Here is a 21,054-nt window from a genome sequence, read left to right as displayed (position 1 = left end):
ACCAGTGGTTGCTCATTACACATAAACCATGTCAATCTAATCACTCTAAGCATTTGTAAATTGCTGGTCTCTAACAATATAAAAGATAATGCATTTTAAGGTCACTATAAGTGTTCTTTACAATATATAGTACACATTAATGTACAGTAATGTACTATTCATTTCAACCAGGCTAGGACGAAGTCCATATCTTCACCATTTAACTGAATACAGCAAACCACCCATAGAACATATTTTCTAGATATTAAAATACAAATCTAAGCATTTTAAGTTGCCTGGATTCACAATACAGTGTTAGGCAGCAAGAACTGGAGTCAGCAAGAAGTTTCTACCCTCCCATCATCATCATGTGTATGTCAGCACTTACGGGGTCAAATCTAACTCATCTTCGAAAATTGCGTAACCCAGCACCAGTCTAAGGTGTTTCTGAGTTACAGAGCATCTATCCAGATGAATGACAGAAACTTTCACATTTGAAATCCAGTACCCATGCAGGTACCTGTTGTATCCCAAATAAAACAAGGATCAATCTTGTGACATCTGAAATTCTGCACTAACTGGCACAAGAAGCATAAATCTTATTAAAACTGGACAGAAAGGTCTTAATAAGATTACAGGGGGAGATGGCAAGGAACACTGTGAATCCATGGTCCTTCCCATATACCATTTTCAGGTCTAAAAAAAATTACTCAGAGATATTTTAGAAGCCTTTTTCTCTCCACTACATAAACGAAAGGATGAAGATGTGAAAGTATTGCAGCTTCCTTTCCCATCCCATATGCAGGCATAGCAAGTTCATCACAGAAAAGTACATGACATAACTTCTAAGATCATCAGACACCAATTAGTAACAATTAACAAATTTTAATACTAATTATTGAATGTGTGTATCTTCAAAATTTGCTTGCAATGTTTAAGTCTCAAAGAAATAACTCTATGTTCTGTATTCTGGATATGCTGCACATGCAAGGGGATGACTTGTGGTCACCGCTCTGCAAACCCGGCCACCTCGGTTGGACTGGATGTTGGCCCCCAGGCTTGGCATCTCTGGCAGGATCTCAGCACAGGTATTTCAGCCCTGTTTTCCTTTTCTTAAATAAAACAAATGCCTTGGAAACACACTAACTCTAAACATATAAAAATTAAGATGCTACCTTGGAAAGCCTTAAACAGAAGGAAAGTGAAGGATCACAGTTGCAAAAAACAGGTTCATTTTTATTTAGCAATGCTGTTGCTGCACTTCAGTATTTGCTAAGCATGCTCACCATTGAGGGTTTGGTACTCCACCACGCTAAAAAGGACTTGTGAGCCAGGAATGGGCAGCCATAATTGCCTTCCCAATTACTGGTTTCACAAAAAAGTGTATTTAAAATGAACTAAACCAATTATCACGTATTTTTTCTCACAGGGACCTACGTGCCTGGCCATGCAAGCGGAAAGGAAGGGTGCCTCCCAGGCAGCAGGTTTCCCTCACCTCTCCAGCAGCAAAAGCAACATGAGCAATGCTCAGTGCCACTAGAGTAACCTGTGGGCACACACAGGAAAGGAGAGAGCCTGGAAACGTCTGCCCTGGGCTGGCCAAAGAGCACAGAAGGAGAAAAGAGAAGGATACACCTGGTCACCTCTGGGAAAGTTTAAAAAAACCTGGGATTGGAGACAAAACTAAGCATGCTAATTTGGGACAACAGGGAAGTTCAATTAAATTTTTTTGTTCTTATTTCGGTTGCATTACTAGTTGTAATTACAAACTGCAATTAATGAGCAACATCAAACCAGGTGTTCTTACTGCACTGGCTGAAGTTCTGAAACCTCATGTATTTTCTATTGTGTGCCTGTGAACATCTATTTTCTACAAAATGATGATTTTTCCTACTTGTAAGAGATGCAAAGAGGGTTCAAAAACCCATTAGTGAAGTACCTACTGTCTCTGCTGCCCCTAATTTTGATTCTGTCTAGATTAGGAAGTTGTACACAACAGTTCATGCAGCTTAATACAGCCTTGTAATATGGCCTGTCTTATGAATAGATATATCAATATGGCCTTTACTTCCTGAATTTCATGTGGAAATAAAGTATCTTTAAACTATTTAAAGACCATTGCTGAAGACATACAAGAAACTCCACTTGCTTCTCTTTACATTTGCTGGTGATCTGGGATCAGTAAGGACGGCAGCAGCTCAAAGAAATACTATCACTTCTATAATCTCTCTCAGGATCAGGCAAGTAGAGCTCACAAAAATCAGATTAGAGAAGAGGCAGTAGGGAATTCCCCATACTTAGCAGAAGGCTTTGGAAATGCTGCCTCACTGCTTCTCAGTAAAAAAACCTTCACTGGATCATCTGCATTTGAAAACCCTCCTCCTGTCTGGATAGAGACATATAGCAGGATATCTCTAGTGAAAATAAAACCAGATTGCCTTTATTTTCAAGATCTCTTGCAAATAAGATACACAGGTGTGGTATTTCTGAGGTCAGAAGTTATTGTCTGACTTTGGAAGCAGCCATCTGAGATGAGAAGCTGCTGATTTTAGATCACTTAAAAGGGTATGGAAAAGTAATCCATTTGCCTTAACATCCTAGGAATAAAGAGACTTTGCTCTTTTTTATTTGTTTGTTTAAATTACGGGATTTCAGAGAAATTAAACCAAGGTAGTTCACAGATGTATCCAACTGTTGTAACTTCTGAATGAAACAGGTGATGTGAATGAAAGTTTCAAGGGCCAGGGCTGATCCCGATGCTGAAAGCCTGGAGGAGGTATTACAAGATCAGAATTAAGTCCATGTCCTTATCTCCTCTATCGGATCTCGAGCCTAGAAGTAGAAAGCACAATCCTTCAGAGGAGGTGAATAAGCAAGAAGCACTGCCTTCAGCTAAAAGATTCTCCCAAATCTATGTTCAACTTTAGACAAAAAAAATGTAGCAGTTTTCCTGTTCAGAGCAGGAGAGGTGCCAAAAAAAGGAGTTTATTTTTGGGTCTGACTATGCAAAGAAATAGTATCACAGAGTTACAGCCCATTATCCCTGGAAGCAACAGAATAACACTAGTAAAAACATGCAGAGGCCCAATGCGATCTTTTCTTCTTAACCACTCCAGAAACCAGCCCTCTTTCAAACCACCACAGGGATGCAATGACACCTCATGGGAGAAGAGCCTTCACTAAGAACCTGAAGGACCACCAAGCCCAAAGTTAAGCACAGTTCAACTGTCACACAGCTTGTTTTCTAAAGGATGACGGCTCGCTCCATTTCTAACCTTCTCTTTCCTCCCTATGCATGTCCTAGCTGTGATATCCCACCTTTTCCTCTGCACTATCCAAACGCTTCACAAGCCCTTCGCTGACCCACCTTAAGTGATAGATGTTAAAGAATCCACAGATGCTCTGCTGCACGTTTCCCACTGTTTCAGTGCCCTCAAAAGCACACAACTAATTTTGGCACAAACACAAGGTTGCAAGTGAGTGGCTGGGGGCTGGAGGAAGGACAGAAAGACAGAGAGAAGAATACCCTTTTTGGAACTGATGAAACATCAAATCCGAAAACACTTTATCCAGTGCCCAGGCACAAAGCACTCTGGGTTGCTCAGGCTGCTGCTCCAGCAGCTGGACCTACCAGCATGGAAAGAGAAACACCTTCAAGACCAACCACTTCTCTCCTGCTCTGCAAAAGTACGGACAATCGTCTGAAACAGTAGTGGTCACACATGTTGAAGCAAAATGTCAACATAAATCCTTAGCAAACACCAGCTCACCCTTATTCATTTCTCTGATTTCTCCATATGGCTCTAAGCCAGATAAGGACTGCTTTCCAGGGCCTTATGAACCACCACTAACCTGGACCTAAGAGCAGCAAGAACTGCATCTTTAAAGTATTTTAAAGTAGAAAAAACAGGGTTTTTTTCCCCTCTGGCAGTACTCAAACTTGTCATAATTATATTAAAGAAAGGAACTTGTTGAGAAAAATGAGGTAAAAAGCATTTTTGACTCAAAAAGAATTTTTTCTGCCATTTCAAAGGGATATCTATGTATACATAAGAGATCAGGTTGGCTCAAATGTTTAGCTCACCAACTTTACCAAGTCCAGTTTATAGAAAGTGACTGCACAACTTGCTCTCTATGTCAATATGAGGTAGGCATCAGCCACTTTATCTGCTGAAGCAAAAAATAAAATTTAAGTAACCATCCAGTCTTACGACCGCTTGTCATAAAAGCACTGCCCATCTGAAGTTCAAATAACCTTTTATCCAAAATGTTACAAAAATACATTAAAGACGGTAAAACAATCAGCTACAGAAATTCACATTTCAGTATCTAATCATGGAGGCATTTTACCTTCCCTCTGATTCTGTGCTGAGTGACCATAACAGTCTTCTATAGTTTGAAGCAACACTTAAAAATCATTAGGACTGCTGTGGAAAGGTTTTAGGAGACTAATGGATTCACACTTGTGGTTAAGTAATTGGGCTGAAATCCCAAATCCGCTTAAATTAGCCGGACTTTTCCATCAACTTCAGCTGGGTCAGGATTTTATGGAAATCGGATTCTTTATGTCTTGCAAAAATACAAATAAAAAGATCTGTGCTTTTATCCAAGGTTCAAGCAACAGAAGTTGTTCAGTTTCCTGTCTTCATTAGTTTTGTTGTCAAACAACAAATACCACCCACACATGTACTTTTTAATACAATGAGACAAATGTCACTGCAATCATCATTTGTGACTGGAAAGTTTGGCAAGGTGCCAGAGCAGTGAAAGTGATCCCATCACAGATTGTTCAGCAATTGCTACGTGCTCTGTTCCACAACATGCTACAGTGAAAAACATGAACACAAGTTTGTGAAATTGAAGCTGATCACAGAGCCAATGAACGCTCTTTTCATTCACCTTGTATTCAATTTTCATTCAATTTTTGTAAATAAACAAAAACACTAAGAGTTTCCCTTTTAGCCTGCCGTCCTTCTGTAGTCTTTGGGCTGGCCTTAAGCTGCAGGAGTAGTCAGGCTGCTCACTATTTTTAGAAATAAGCAATTCAGTAAATCACTTGAAAGTATTATAAAGCCAGTGGCCACTCTTATTCTGAGGGGGAAAAATATAAAAGCATCATTGCTCGATCTACAGCAGTATTTACAGAGCAGACACCAGCAAGGACCAGCCTGTTTGTTGCTGCCCAAGCAGCAAAGCTCTCATCTTTGAGACACCGATTTATCCCACAGTTTAAGAAGATCTCTGATGCTCTCATAACACTGGAATTTATAATCTAGCAGCTGGGAAAACACAGAGTAGGACTCGAGGGTTCAAAGCCGATATACAGGATTCAGGCTTCTCTGTAACTTTGGATCTGAAGAAAGATCCAAGAGCACAGGATCAAGAAACGCACAGATGGTCTCTGCATCCACACTTGTCACAGGACACATTACAAATGTTAATTACCAGCCCATGAAAAGCACTTTCTCAATGCTTAATTTTCAGATGAAAAAAAATGTGACTTCTATCTTCAAGGAAGATCCAAGAAACTACAGGCTGGTCAGCTTCACCTTGATCCCTGAGAAGGGATCACAAAACAGGGAGGAGTGGCTGATACACCAGACAGTCATGCTGCCACCCAGAGAGATCTCAACAGGTCAGAGAAATGCGCCAACAGGAACCTCAAGGAAGCTGACAGGAACCTCAGTCAGGGAAAATGTTAAGTCCTGGACATGGAGAGGAATAACCTCAGGCACCAGTGCATGCTGGAGGTCACTCAGTTGGAAAATAGTTTTGGAGAAGAGGCCCTGGGTTCCTGGTGGACACTTGGTTGAATATGAACCAGCAATGAGCCCCTGTGGCAATAAAACCTGAACAGTGTCTTGGCCTGTGTCAGAAAAAGTACTGACAGCAAGTGGAGGAAAGTGCCCTTCTACCAGGCACTGGAGAGGCCACACGTGGAATGACAGGTTCAGTTCTGGGATCCCAAATACAGGAGAGACATGGACATACTGGACAAAGTGCAGCAAAAGGCCACCGGGATGATTTCAACCTGGAGAAGGCTTCCAAGAGACCTTGCTGCAGCCTTCCAGTGCCTTAAGGGGGCTTATAAAAAGGAGGGAGAGGGATTTTTCACATGGACAGACAGTGACAAGACAAGGGGCAATGGTTTTAAACTGAAAAGAGGGCAAGTTTAGATTAGATGTTAGGAAGAAATTCTTTACTCAGACAGTGGTGAAGCACTGGAACAGGCTGCCTAGAGAAGTGGTGGATGCCCCCTCCCTGGAAGTGTTCAAGGCCAGGTTGGGTGGGGCTCTGAGCAACCTGGTCTAGTGAGTGGCAGCCCTGCCCATGGCTAGAGGCTTGAATCTAGTTGATATTTAAGGTCTTTCCACTCCAAACCATTCTATAATTCTACGATTAAGGGACTGGAGTATCTCTCCTATGAGGAAAGGCTCAGGGAGGCGGGACTGTTCAGCCTGGAGAAGGGAGGGCTTAGGGGAATCTTGTAAATGTCTGTAAATGCCTGAATGGAGGGTACACAGAGCCAGGCTCTTCTCAGTGAAGCCCAGTTCCAGAACCAGAGGCAACGGGCACACACTGAAACACAGGAGGTTCCCTCTGAATATCAGGGAACATTTTTTCATTGTGAGGGCAACCAAGCACTGGTACAGGTTGCCCAGAGAGGCTGTGAAGTCTCCCCTCCTTGGAGATACTAAAAACACATCCAAACGTGGTCCTTGGCAGCCAGCTCTAGGGGACACTGCTTGATCCACAGGGAGATCAGATGATCTCCAAAGGTCCCTTCCCAGCTTAAACATTCTGTGATTAACAGAGAGTAGCACATCTCTATCCATTGGTATGTACTGCATACCTGAAGGCTGCCAACTGATAATTCTCAACTGGACTCATTCTAGACTGAAAAGAATATAACAAATAAGGATCAAAACTGTCTGTGGATTCACCTTTATTCTTGCATAGTTACAGTTTTCTAATACAATTCCTTTTAAGGGCAAAGTGGTTATGTTTGGTCTGTGTCTGAACAACAACAAAAATTACATAAGAAGTCCTCAACAAATTACTCCCATTCATTCTTTATTATGGGAGAGTGGAATATCATCCTACAATCTCACCACTCCCAGCTCTGCCTTCAGTAATCCATACTATGTATAAACTTTTTAAATTTCATAAGGAAGAAAAAAATTCCCAAATCTAGAATGCATCTTTGACACCAACTTCACCAGGCAGGTTTTCACTCAAAAACTGTAAGAAACCAAATTACAGTTGAAATTTAAAAATTAATTAAGTTTATCTACTTACAAAATTATGGTTAAGCAGCTGGTGTTTATCTGACTCTCGTCTCACTCTTTAGTTGTTCCTCACAGTCCATCAGTATCCATTCATATCTCATGTTACTCTTCTACTTTGTAGAAGAGAGTAGAGCAGGATCATGTTTGTTCTGAGTTTGTACACAGCCTAACCTAACGGGATCCTGCTCCAAGATCAAAACGTGAGTTCCAGTGTTCTAATAACTGGTAGTATTCATAAAAATAACATTATCATTATTAGTCTGAGAGAGAACATTTGATTTTACTCTTAGGTTAGTGTGCAAGTTCCTATTGTGTCTTATGAGGAATCTCCTCCACTAAGAAAATCTGGTATTTGAAGTTTGCATTCTGCAAACTGCCTGTTAGAATACATTTGCACACGCATATGAAAGGGAAATTTAATAGCACTTTGTTAATCAAGTAAAAAACCTTACTTTGTTTTATTCACGATGAGCCTATAGTCCATTCAAACAGCAAAGCTGAAAATTTCATTTAAAGGACAGCAATGAATTCACACCTGGTTTTAGAAAGAATGCAGAGAAAAGGGGCAAGGAGCACAAAGGAAATTCAACGCAGTCGAACAACACACATAAGTAACAGGCAACTGATTTCTTCCACACAAACTCTGAAGATTCTTCTGCATGCCATGTACCACGCAGATGTCTCTATCTTTAAAACAAACAAAAAAAGAGGGCAAATAAATCAACCCAAAACATAACAAACCACAAAAATCATGTCCAAAAGCACACTTTTTTATGGACTAAACTCCTATCAACATCTGTCACCCTTACTCTGAACCCTATGGCATAGACTTGTAAGTGCTCTGTACTGTGTATCTGTCACAAATTTCACTTTGTGAGCCCAACGTGTGTGAAGTTAAAGTCTTCCTTACACAGCTTGGGCTTTCATATTCCTCCAGCATCACCACACAGCTCTCTGGGCCTTTAGTTTTCAGACCTTTCATCTAATCATTTCCTATGATTTTGGAAGCTATATATTTGTAAGAATAAATACATTTGTGGGAAATTGATCCTTCTAAACTACCAAGAGGTGCTCACAAGCAAGCCAATATCTGGAATAGGTAACTCCAACAGGTGAGAAACAGGAGCAGTGCCCACAGTCAGCCGGGTTAGGAATGTCCTCTGTCCATACTCTCTAAGCCTGTGGACAGAAATTGGGCTGGAAATAAAGTGGCAGCTCAACTAGGTTAAACAGAAGAAAACATTAATCTCTTCACTATTTATAACAGTAGAGAAAATACTGCAACAATCTGGTATGTTATCACAAGCCCATGTTCACTACTACCCTAAATTCTCAGTCATAGTGCTCTAGTGGTTTACACGTAAATTAGCATAGCTCTGCTACTTGCAATGGGGCTTTCATCCAAGTACCTGATAAACTCAGCATTGCAGGCTGTTGATGGATCCTACTTCAAAACTTCCTCTCCATATCAACAAAACCAGCACCAACAGGGTGCATTAGCCCCAGCATGGTACTAACGTGGCTGTCTGTGGCATCTGAACTAGGCTTCATACAAAAGATGAACTAAACAGGACTGCAAATTAATCCATGCTTCAAAACAAAGTACTGGTAATTACACTTTTTTTTTCACCTAGTTTCAAATGGTTGGAAATCCAAATGCAGCCAAAGCAAGCACAAAAAGAGTTTCACGTGCAAAATGAGTCTGTACAATCAGCACCTTGGTGTTATTTGTTTCTCTACACAGAATAATGAATTAGTTCTGACAAAGTAGGAAAACACAGCGCTTCTCAACAAGGCTTTACAGGCTCTCAAAGACTCTCTGGCTATTCTGCCATTACCCACCAGCCACACACAGCACACTCATGCCTCTTCCAACATGTCAAATAGCACGAGCGAAAAAGCAACAAAAATGTTCTCCACTGTTCTCCACTTGGACATCTACATGGCTACAGCAATGTAAAGAAACAAATTTTGTATATTCCCCATGACTATTAGTCTCTCTTACTCTCTTTTCTGCCATATCTGTTCTCTCCTTCCAAGGCTTCACAAATTGGAGAAATAAGATCCATCTTTATAAAGTACTTCTTCCTCTCTTTCTGTTCCCATGTTTAAGACTACCAGTGGTGCAGCCACACAGTGGACTTCTTTTTTAAGGAGACAATATGGCTCTAAGCCTTAATGGCACAACTACTTTTTTGATCTTGACTACCGGACCAAATTCTCACGCACCTTTTAACAATATTAATTCCATCACAGACCTATGATGCATTCATCCCTGTATCACAGCCAGTCCACAGAAGTGACTTTGCCAAGAGCCCCTGAAACCTCTAGCTTTAAAATGCCATTCCACCCAAGGGCACACACATCAAGTATATGTGTGAATTACCTGTACCTACACCGCACACCAGAACTCTGTGTGATGCTTTTTAATTGCATTATCCAGATAGCATACGCTGCAAAATCAGTACCCAGATCCCTTTGCTTTCAAATCTGATTAAATTCTAAAGCTTTTCAGGACATCTTTTGTTCTGAAGAGTACTGGTCACTGCAACAATTTACAACCTCTCTCAGTAGTGGACATCCCTTCAGCTTCTTTTGCTCCCAGTCCCCAGCTCAGAAGGCCAGGTCCGCGAGTCAAATGCTGCTTATTGCACACCAGTTCTCCACTTGGCAGGTATCTCATTTGACAAACCACAGCCAGATCATGCCAGTCCTATTACCCTCCCACAGTCTGCGGTTGGACCTCTGCATTCATTTTATGCCTGCTTCTCTCAAGTTTAATCTGTTGCTTTAAAATTACTTGGAAGAACACTCAGATTAGGCTTTATATACTCCCACACTAACAATCCCTAAAGACATACACAGAAACCAAAGATAATTTCTTTACAATGTTAAATTGTAAGTTTTCTTAGTTTATAGTACTCAAAAGTATAAACAGAGAAAGCAGAAACCGAGCAGGTCATGACAGTTAGACATATTCTTCCAAAGAGGGTAACTATGTGCACCTGGTTACCAAAAATAACTGGAGAGTTGGTTACGTACACTAAAAGTAGCCTAATAGGTATTACTCCACTCATCACATCTATGAGGTAGGTTTACTGTCCAAGGAAGTAAATACATGCAAGAACTATGTTGCTACATGCACACACACTCCTAAGTGTAAGGCAGAAATACCAGCCACCTTTAACTGTCCTACTACTTGAAAGCACGTTGAGGGCTGACAAAGAGAACAGTGCACTCTGACAGCCCACGTTATATGCAGATTGTACCTATGTAATCCAGTTAATAATTCAGATTACTGTGCTCCACTTGAGAATTTAACTTTTTTTTTTTATACTGGTTATACACAGGAAGTTCCTCTAAGTCTCCTCTTCCCCTTAAGACTTTCAGTACAAACGGGAGACGGATGGGATCAGAAGCACATTATGGTGCCCTTCATTCTAAGGCTACCAGTCAAGTGCCAAAAGGTTTTGTAGCAACCAAGCTGTTCCAGCCTGTCAGGCCTCAGCACCATGGATGGTTTGACCGAGGCACATCATAACCACAACTCATGGCCTCTGACAAACTCATCCTACTCCAAGGACCCAATGGCATTGCATTGATTCTGTCAGTACTGTAACAATCTTGCCCTGAAGTAATATGGAGATAACTTGTATTTCTGCTGCTACTTTCCTTCACAGATTTTTTTAATGTGTTCTTTGTTTTGAATTTGTTTCCTTTTTTTCTTTTTTTTTTTACAACTGTGGGTACAGGGAAAACCCCAATGGTAATATGGCACTACTACTTTGCTAACCCTGAACTCTGGTTAAATAAGAATCATTACCCAGAAAAAAAAAGTTATTCAAATGGATGCCCTTTAAACTTCCATTTTCCATAACCACTGCACACCTATCACATGAATTCTCCACAGAACCACACAGAGACTTAATCTTACTACGTTGGTTATCCCAAGAGGAAAATAATTACAGAAAACTCTCCCTGATAAAATCATTAAGCCTAAGTCTGCGGGATCTCAGCCGGGGGTGTGTCCAGCAGGTTGTTCCCAAACGCACCGAATTCCGCGCACTGCCCGCGCACGCTTCCATGGGATCTGAATCGGGCCTTTGTACAGTACCGCTCCATTCCCAAACTTTCCAGAGGTCGCCCACCCAGGTCTCCTTCCTCCCCACGGCCACCCCGGGCAGCCCGCACGGCACGGCTCTCCAAAACACCTCTGCGCACACGACCGGGATGAACATCCTTCCCACCTCCGGCAGCCCCGCGCTTCACCCAGCCAAGTCTTCACTCCCGATGCTCAAACCTCTTCAGACACCGGTGGCGCCCCACGCTCCCCGCCCGCTTTTTAGCCGCCTTTTCGCCGCCCGCACTGGCCGCCCCCGGAGCCGGACAGCCGCTTCCCCTGGGACTTGTTGATGCCGGCCCGTCCGCCCCAGCGCCCCCGCAGCCCCCCAGCGCCGCCCGCTTCCAGCTCCCGCTCCCGGCCGCAGCCGCCCCCACCGCTTACCCGGCCTGGTCCGGGACCCGGCCGGCCCGGCGCCGCGCCCAACCCCGGCTCCGCACCCCCGAGAGGGCCCTCCGCCGCTCCCCCCTCCCGGCGACGCACCTTGAGGCTGCCCCGGAGGAGGCCCTTGCCGTGGCCGGTCAGCGCGAGGGCGGCGCGTCCCCAGGCCCGCCCTCCTCCTCCTCCTCTTCTTCCTCCACCTCCACCCACCACGTCTTCGTCTGGCGTCCTCCTCTTCCAGCGCCGCGGCCGGAGCCCTCCGCCCGGGCGGCCTCCAGGCGCTCTCGGGTCTTGGGGGGCCGGACGCGTCCACCTGCGCGGCCGGCCGCGCTCAGCCGCGGCTGCCCATGCTGAGCGCTGGCCAAGCGCCGCGCCTGCATGGTGCTCCTCCCGGGCCGCCCGGCCGCCCCCGCCGCGCTCAGCCCAGCGCGCGGCAGCGGCCCCGCGAGCTGCCAAGGGGCGGCGCGGCGCTCACCGGGGGCGGCGGTGGATGGTGTGCGGCGGGCGCGCCGCGGCCATGGGGCCCGCGGGCGCTCGGGCCAGGCGGGCCCGAGCCGGCCGGCCGCTGCGCCGCTCGCCCACCTGCTGCCCGGCGCTCTCCGTCTCTCCTTTCCCAAGCGGCTGCCGCCGGCCCTGGCCCGCCCGGCCCGGCCCGGCTGTCGGGCGCGGCGCGGTCCGCATCCCGCTCGCCCTTCCTCGCCGCCCCGGTCCCCCGGCGTCAAAACCCGGACTGGATTCCCGGCGGCCGCGGCGCCGCCAGGCGCGGCGCGGGGCGGCGGGGACCGCGCTGCCTTCGCCCGCAGGAGCGGGCGGGCTCCCCTGCGGGCGGCACCGGCCCCCGACACACACCCGCCCCGGACCCGGGGCACCCCACCGGGGCACCGGGGCCCGGGCCGACCCTGCTGGCGACGGGTCTGTCTAAACGGCAGGAGGGCCGGGAGTGCCCGACAGGACATAGAGGGGCTGGAGCGAGTACAGAGAAAGGCAACGAAGCTAGTGAAGGGTCTGAAACACAAGTGTTACGAGGAGCGGCTGAGGAGAGGCCGGAGGTGTTTATTCCTGGAGAAGAGGAGGCTCTGGGGTGACCTTATCGCTCTCTACAACTCTACAAATACCTGAAAGGAGGTTGTAGCCAGTTGGGGGTCGGCCTCTTCTCCCAGGCAAGAAGTGACTTGAGGAGAGGACATAGGCTAAAGCTGTGCGGGGGTGGTTCAGGTGGGACACTAGGAGGAATTTCTTCACAGAAAGAATGATTAGACATTGGAATGGGCTGCTCAGGGAGGTGGTGGAGTCACCGTCCTGGAGGTGTGTAAGGAAAGACTAGATGTGGCACTTAGTGCCATGGTCTAATTGACATGGGGGTGTTCAGTCATCGGTTGGACTTGATGATCTCAGAAATCTTTCCGAACCTAATTGATTCTGCATGGTGCCTCCGCCCAGCCGGCCCGGCCACCTCGCGCCGCGCTCAGCCCCTGTGACTGACAGCCTCCACCTGCAGGAGAGGCTCTCAGATGTCTAGGGCCTCGGTGAAAAAATTATTGTAGCTCTCCTCCCTAAAAATGATAAATGGGGGCAAAAATTGAAATTTTGGAGAAAAAAAAAACCACAGAAAAAAATGTTTGTGGGTTTTTTTTTTCCAAGATAAATAATTGAAGCAGTGTTATCTACACCCAGTTGGGGAGAAAACTATCCAGACAGTTAGGGAAATAGTTATGGTTTAAATTCTCATAATTCTGTGCTTAAAGCTTTAAAATACCTTTCTGAGAAGTTTTTTTTTTTATATTAAAATAGTTTCCCAACAGTTTGAAGTTACTACAGTCATCATTTAAATTTATTATAGGCTTCTATGCCATTTATTAATGCCTCCTGAGACTGAATTATACTTAACGTTGTCATATGCTTTTCCTAACCTCTTCCATTATAAGTCTTAAGGCTACATTTACATGTTATTTTTGAGCCATAATATTTTTTCCCATTTACAAATGAATCACAGTAATTCCCTTTTCAGTGTTCAGTACCTTTTTCCCTGCACATTGTTTTAGCCACACGCCAACAGGCCAAGTGTACACCTAATATGTCAACATGGGGCCAAGCTTCACCCTAGATTAATTTGTCCATCAAAAAGTGATTATATTTTTCATTCTGGAATATAGCATACAGCACTTTCTAGGCAAAAAATTATAGATAATACAGTACCCATTCTTAAAGAAATAATGAAGTTATTTTTCATGTCCAACTATGTAAGTTGTTTGAATTGTTTTCAACCCAATCCACAAAGAAAGTTGTTTTCATTCATTCTTTCAAGGTTCCCAGAGATTATACGTCCCTGGAAAAGATCTGCAACAAAACTGCCGGCAAATTCTGGTGTATCAGGTCTCAGCAGTATTTCCCCACCAATCCAAGTGTCTCTTCCAGATGTTTTACCACAGCTTTGACCAGCTGCACTGCAACATTGGCTCAGCCCATCTAACAGCAGCCAAAACCCCTGGTACATCCTGCCACAAGATGTTCTGTCTTTTTTCCTGCCACTGCATGTGCACTTAGCTTCTTGACACGTGGTTAATCAGTCGTAGTTTTTTTAAGCTTATGCTGCATAAAGGATAGATTCGTGGAAGAAAAATAAAGGACAAATTATTTTTTTTCCATTTTATTCCTATTCTGAATGTTCAGATTTAATGTTTTGATTTGACATAATTATGTTTAAACTTGAATTCCAACATGAATTTCAATGGTATTCTCAGTTCTTTAATACTTGTACCTCAAAGGCACAGAAATGGAATCATTCCAATACCTCCTAGTCTTCAAATTATTTGAAATGTTTTGTATCATTTGAATAACAACTGAATCTAATTGTGATTTTCTGTAGTAGCCTGTGTTCACAGTTATCTGAATTACAATCATGTTACTGAGAGTCCTATTCCTATCTGCCACGTATTGAGATATATGTTGAGAGACTTCCTTGACTTTTTTCAAAGGCCTGCATGCTTTAATTGCAGCAAAACCAGAGCCAAAAATTAGAAATTATATGCACTGAATGTGTTATCACTGAATTGTCTTATATGAGCCAGCATGAACACTGCACATAACAGAATGGAGACCAAAGGATCTCTTGCAGAAACAGTGGTGATAAAGGATAGTTGGTCTTGCACAGGCATGTCTGTTAACTGCCACGACAACTCACACTTCAGCCTCTGTTTGAACTCCCTATTCAGCCTTTTTGCCAGGTTAGTTCCAGGACTTGCTGTAAGGTACAGCTGGCTTGACACCTCTTGCCTGAGGTCTGGTGAGTGAACACAGAAGCAGAGATTGTTAACCAACAATCAGGCTTTCATTTGTCAGTTCAACAATTGTTTCAAAAATTACTAGTTGGGTTCTCTGTTTTGGTGGCAGCAGGCAGAGAAGAGAGGCTCACAGAGCTTCTCGGGAACAAACAAAACATCCCAGGCCTGCCTGCCTGCCTGCATGCCTGCCTGCCTGCCTGCCTGCCTGCCTGCCAGAGGGTGCTCCATCCCCCAAGATGCTTCCTCTTCCTCCACAAGACTCCAGCAGATCATGGCCCCTCAGATCTCAAAGCAGAGCAGGACAGCAGGGGAGCCCTGCAACAGTCAGTCAGGGTGACAGAGGAAAAGTGTAATCACATTCTGGTGGAGGGAGATGTGATACAATAATTTTCATGTCAGGAGGGTTAAGGAATGGCAGTCCTAGGAAGGGGCTTAGAGAAGACTAACTTTCTATTAGTAATCTGAGCTGCTAGGGCTTCTTACTCCTGCTGGGTTATCAAATGCAACAAGAAGCCAGTGTTGACAACTCTACAACAGATTGGTTAAAGATTTCTAGCACTTCTCAGTCGAGCCAGATTGGAGCTGTAGTAAGAATAACTTCTTTCACAGTATTTGATACAAACAAAAGATAGAAATGACTGTTTGATCCATTTGTCCCAGTCTGTCTGACTTGCAGTATGAATGGAGCTGAAGCTGAACTCATGTTGCCCTCACAGGCTTCCCAGGGGAGCTAAATTATGTAAGAAGTCTTCTAAGGACAGTAAAGGAGTCCTAGATACAGTCCTCTTCAGCATCTTTACATTCACAAATAATTAAGAGTCAAACACAAGCCATAATCCCCTATCACACATCAACATTTTTTTCCTTGAGACTCAGTCTTAGCACTCTTGGGGTGAACTGCTGAACAATTCTGGCCCATAGCCACAGCCTGACATCAAGTAAATTCTTGTGATACAGGGGGTAATATGGTATCACTTAACTCAACAGAAATATCTCATGATTGTACTACAGTATAATATGCCTCTAACAAAAGTACAGGCTCTGGCTGGAATAATAGCTGTTTACATTTCAATGATTTCCAAGCTTATTAAAAGTTAATGTGCACATTCACACTCCCTTTCTGTACACAGCTCTCCAACACAGCAGAAGTGTTTCAGATTTTTTTTGCCTCTAACCTTAACAATCAGTTCATATTTCCAAAACAGAAATCTCTCTCTTTCTCTCTCTCTAGACATAGGAGATAATCCAGATGATAAGTACATATAGGCATATATATCCCCCTCTAGAAGTCCTTCTAGAACAGTCTGTGAAGGTGAATTACAGTGACAGCTTTTCAGTTCATCTTGAATAATTATTGTCTAATTTTTTCAGTATATCTACTGGGCAGCCCCTGTGCACTAGCCACAAAAAAAAAAATAATTAGCTCTCCCTAGCACTACCTTAAGTACGCTATACTGATTAACATCAGCTGAAGTTTTCTTATGATACTTATTTTTTCCAAACATTTTATACAGTCCATCGCTCAGTTATTATAGTTAAATATTCCTCTCATTTTTAATATAATTATTAACTGATCTGTTTGACATTTTGTTCCGTTCAGTTACTGCTACTTTGTACAGGGATCATCACTGCAGGCAAAGCTTGCCTGACACCATACTGGGGAATGAGTTCCTTCGAAAAGCAGGTATTTTTCCACAATGCTCATGGAGGTACTACTCTGTAACCTCCTCGCTTGCTGGTCCCGGAACTGCTCCCACCAGGGACCATCACTCAGCAGTGCAGCTGCCAGCAGCGACAAGCACTAGCACAGCTAACAAGCATTGCTACGGGTGTGCTTTAGTTTGCCTCACAGGAGCAGGCAGATACATCACAGTGTGCATTTTACTGGACCACCCACAATCCTGCCTCAGCTAGCTCTCCTTTTTTTTTTTTATTATTTTTTTCAAAACGTGCCTGCAAGAAACAGTGCATTTCTTTAATATCTGAATATTCTTCCCCTTGTCCATGAATGCCAGCTTTTTATCATTAGAGGAAAGATCCCCTCTGCCCCTACCTCCTCCCAGACTGATGCTATGGTTCAGCTCCTTATATTTAAAAAAGTCAAGCAGCAAGAGGAAGCAAAGAAACCCTCAATTTTCTGCACATATAATCACCACATATTTTTTCAAACATAACCTGCTCAAGTATTCATTCACTTTTCATTTTCAGTGTGCAACAGATGCATTTGTCTGAGCTTCAGTATTCAAACCAGCATGTATATTAACTGTGTGTGTGTGTGTGTGTTCCACTTCCCTCATAATCGCAGGCATTTGAGCCCCTGCCAACTTCTTTATTCAGGGACCTGCCTTCTCCACACCCCCTTTGTAAACTTTGCATTTGTTTTGCTTTATAGTGATCATTGAAGTTCTCACTCCAGCTGGGAGGACAGCCAGGCACCTTCAAGAACAAGGGAATGATTGACAATATTAGGCAGAAAATTGTCTACCAGACGCTGCTCAAAAGGAGAGGTGGCAACCTTCCGACCCCCTTCTCAGTAAGTGAAATCGTCGCTTCTGTAACATGCCTCTGCCCCACTTGTCAACTGAGTGGGGAGCACAAGGTCACTTCTGCGTCTGGCTGTTGTGCAGCGAAATGCCACCCTGCAGACAAGGCTGTGCCTTCTGCATGAAGGAGGTCCCAGTGCCAGCCATGCGTTGGAACGAAGCGGCAAAATTCACCAGCCATTATGCATTACTTTTTCAGTTACTGCTCTGAAACATTTACTAGGTCTCAATAGCCTTACTGGTATGGAAAGGAAAGGAATTCTGGACAATCCATCCTTCGACTGTGAGAGAATAATCATCAGTTAGACCTGCACGGCTTTGTAAAAAACACTCCACAGAGGTTTTGCTGTTGTCATTAGTACTTTCACGCAATCTACATGTTTATGTCTCTTAAAAGGCTTTGTTTCGCCCCCTCCAAAAAAGAGGTCAGCTCAGTGGAGTGTCATGCTAGTACTAATACAATGAGTACAGTTCCCCTTTTTACAAATTAACTAATCTGAGGAAAACAAAGGAATAAACTTGAAAAAAAGTAAGATTAACCTTTTTTTACTTAATTAGCTGCCTGAACATGAAGGGAAAAAGAAACCAGAGAAAGAAAACACTTTTTCTTAACAAAAGCAGTGCAGGACAAAAACCCCAACTAGTATACACTGACGCAGAAACACAGGACACGTAGGCCTCTGTAATGCAAATGTTTGAGCCCATAATAAAAATAACCATATATATATATATTATTGGACTTTCTTTAGAAAAAAAATATTTAGGGACTTTCATAGTTGTGTGTGTCCATTCATGTGTGGTAACAGCCATGTGTGTGAATCATGACTCCTGAAATGACACTGAAATTAAAAGAAGGATATAGGAAAATAAAGATGATAACTGAGATGATAACTGAAATGCTATTTTAAGCAAATGTATTCATGAATTGTCTTAATTCAGATGGAATTTCCCATGCAAATTAGATTAAATATATACCAAGAAAACTGCAAGATTGGCATTGTCAACTTCCTCTTTCTCAGTGAAGTGTCAAAGAACTCAGCTTGATTCTGAAAGTCAAAGCTGAACTTGCAGAGCTAGCAATTATGAAGAAAATAACTAACTGTTCCTTTCAAAATGAACAAATTGGACACTCAGAAAAACATAAATATTACAGGACCATATAAAAGTACTTTCAGACTCACACGGAAACTCTGCTGTAAATCTTGTGGAACCAAAAAATAAGACTACACAGCTGTCAGTCAATGCCAGCAATAAAAATATTTACACCAATAAATTAAGCAATGGGTACAATTATATTTTGATCATCTTGCTACCTATCATAAAATAGTATAGTTTTATTTCCATAAATTCTTTATCTTGGAGATGAACCGTCTGCTTTGAAAAGGGCACTCCACATATTTTGGCTTGCACGCCACACTGACATGAACCCTAAGGGCTCTTTCAGTAAACACTGTAACCAAAATTTACCAGAAACATCACATAGCCAAATAACTTGAGGCTCCCCCACGCCTGCATTATCAGCTGAAATCCAAGTCACTAGCGTGAGAGGTAGGAGACATTTTCTGTGTTGTACATGTTCCTATTTTCTAGTAATTACAGAGGAATCATTAAAGATAATTTTTGGGTGTGGGAGGTTTTTGTTTACTTTGGGGTTGGTTTGTTTTTTTCAGGGAAGCTCCCTGATGGAAGTTGCTCTGGGGGTTCTCCTTCCAGGCAACTCCTAAGGAGTTTACAGAAAAATGGACAGTTCTGATGGCCCGTTTCCCCCTAAAAGGCTGAAATAGTCAACTCTAGACTGTTGCCGCTTTACTCTTCCGTCCTTTTTCGGGATCAAGCTGCCTCGTTCTCCATGTGGAAACGCGGCTGACCTCTTCCTGTCTCTCCCACCCTGCTCTCCTACATTAAGAAAAATCCGAATAAAGGAACAAACAATTCACGCACACGGAGCTGGAAAGGCGCAGATAGAGCGGACTCGCTTGGAAGCGGGCTGCCTTCCCCCTCCCCGGACAGAGCCCCTCGCCGTCACCTCGCAGGTCCCCGCACATGCCCTCGCAGCGCTGCCCCCGAGCGCCGAGGGCCGGGCCGGCTCCCGCAGCCCCCGCTCCATGCTCCCGCAGCCCCCGCTCCATGCTCCCGCCCCGCGATCCTGTTCGGCTTTTGCCTCGGATTCCTCCCCGCCGCAGGCAGAGCGCGGCGCGTAAACATGTGCGGCGCTGTCAGGGGGTCGGCCCTGCCCGCCCGCCGCGGGAGGGGCGGCGGCCCCCGGGCCGCCCCCGGCACCGCCCGGGCGCTCGGAAGAGGAGGGGACAGGGTGGGCCCCCGGAGGGAAGGAGGGAGACCTGTCCTGCCGCCGACAGCGCTGCGCATTTCCTACGCGGTGGCGGGGGCGGTGGCGGGTGCTGTTCCCCGCCCCGGCCACCCCCGCTCCGCTGGCCGCCTCCTCTTACACCCCTCTGCGTTGTCCTGGGGAGTGCCGGCTCTGCAGTAATCGGTGCCACACTTGGTTATAAATAAACATCGTAAAGCCCCCGTTGCTGACACTGGATGATTGTGTAAGACTTTCATCTTCCTTAAAAAAATACCCAAATAAAACCATTGTAATCTTCTTCTGCGAGAGGAAAAAAAAAAGTTTAGAAACTTTATACAACAGCTCAGAAATCGGCAAATATGTAAAATGATCCAAACTTGGCTCTGTCACAACTCAGGCTTGTTGAGCTAAAATTGATTACCAGGGATCCTCTGACGTGAATACGGCTGAGACAACTTGTACTCAAGCAGTTACCTGCTTTACAGGCACAATACAAATGTAAGCATGTACTGTTAAACACGGAGTGGGATTTGGGTACAATACACATAATCTAAAATGCAGTCAAGGTTGTAGCTAATGGGCTGTGGCAAGTTCAATTGAACTGCAGCACCCCCCTCCCCCCGGGAAACAGGAAAAGGTTTTAAATTCCACATGCTAAATCTCACTTATTTCTCTTCCTGGTGGTTAAGGCTTTGGTTTTGTTTTCAGATGTAAGATACAGAACAAAAACTGAATTTTGAAGTGGCGGTGTTTTCTTTTGATTATCTTTTCAGGTGTAATGTTTTGGCTTGAATTTGTAAGTCTTTTTAATTAATTTTTGGTTTCTGAATTGCTGGGTTTTGTATAGAAACACTAGAGCTATTCTGTTTTGCTGGCTTCATTTGGTAGAGGCGTGTTGTATTTTAATCTATGATTTATGTACACAAAAAGAAAACCTTGCGGGTCCTGGAAGTGTTACGAAATACAAAGAGTTCTCTTCCACTGTTTATGAAACAAACTTATTTGTATATATATATTTTTTTTTATATATAAATGAACTGCTCTGCCAGGCTTTGTTGTGGGAGGAATGGAGCAGCAGGGAAGAGCGGAGGGAGCACAGGAAGAAGCCAGCACGAGTCTTCCCGGAGGCTTTCTCTCCTATTTGCGTTAAAGA

The 21,054-nt window shown here is 44.1% G+C and overlaps 1 protein-coding gene across 3 annotated transcripts in view; it reads right to left on the bottom strand.

Moving 5' to 3' along the window:
- ZNF704 (zinc finger protein 704) overlaps positions 1-11,976 on the bottom strand; it is an 86,712-nt gene extending 74,736 nt beyond the window's left edge. For all 3 annotated transcript variants that reach the window (XM_029959210.1, XM_029959211.1, XM_029959212.1), the window contains exon 1: positions 11,872-11,976. The gene's annotated coding sequence lies outside the window, so the exon portion shown is untranslated. The remainder of the gene's footprint in view (positions 1-11,871) is intronic.
- Between the last annotated feature and the right edge of the window lie 9,078 nt (positions 11,977-21,054).

The sequence above is a fragment of the Manacus vitellinus genome, unplaced genomic scaffold, assembly GCF_001715985.3.
Source record: "Manacus vitellinus isolate BGI_N305 unplaced genomic scaffold, ASM171598v3 scaffold_1_pilon, whole genome shotgun sequence".
Lineage (NCBI taxonomy): Eukaryota > Metazoa > Chordata > Aves > Passeriformes > Pipridae > Manacus > Manacus vitellinus.
Note: the sequence above shows the minus strand (reverse complement) of the source record. Positions and strands in the feature narration are given on the sequence as shown.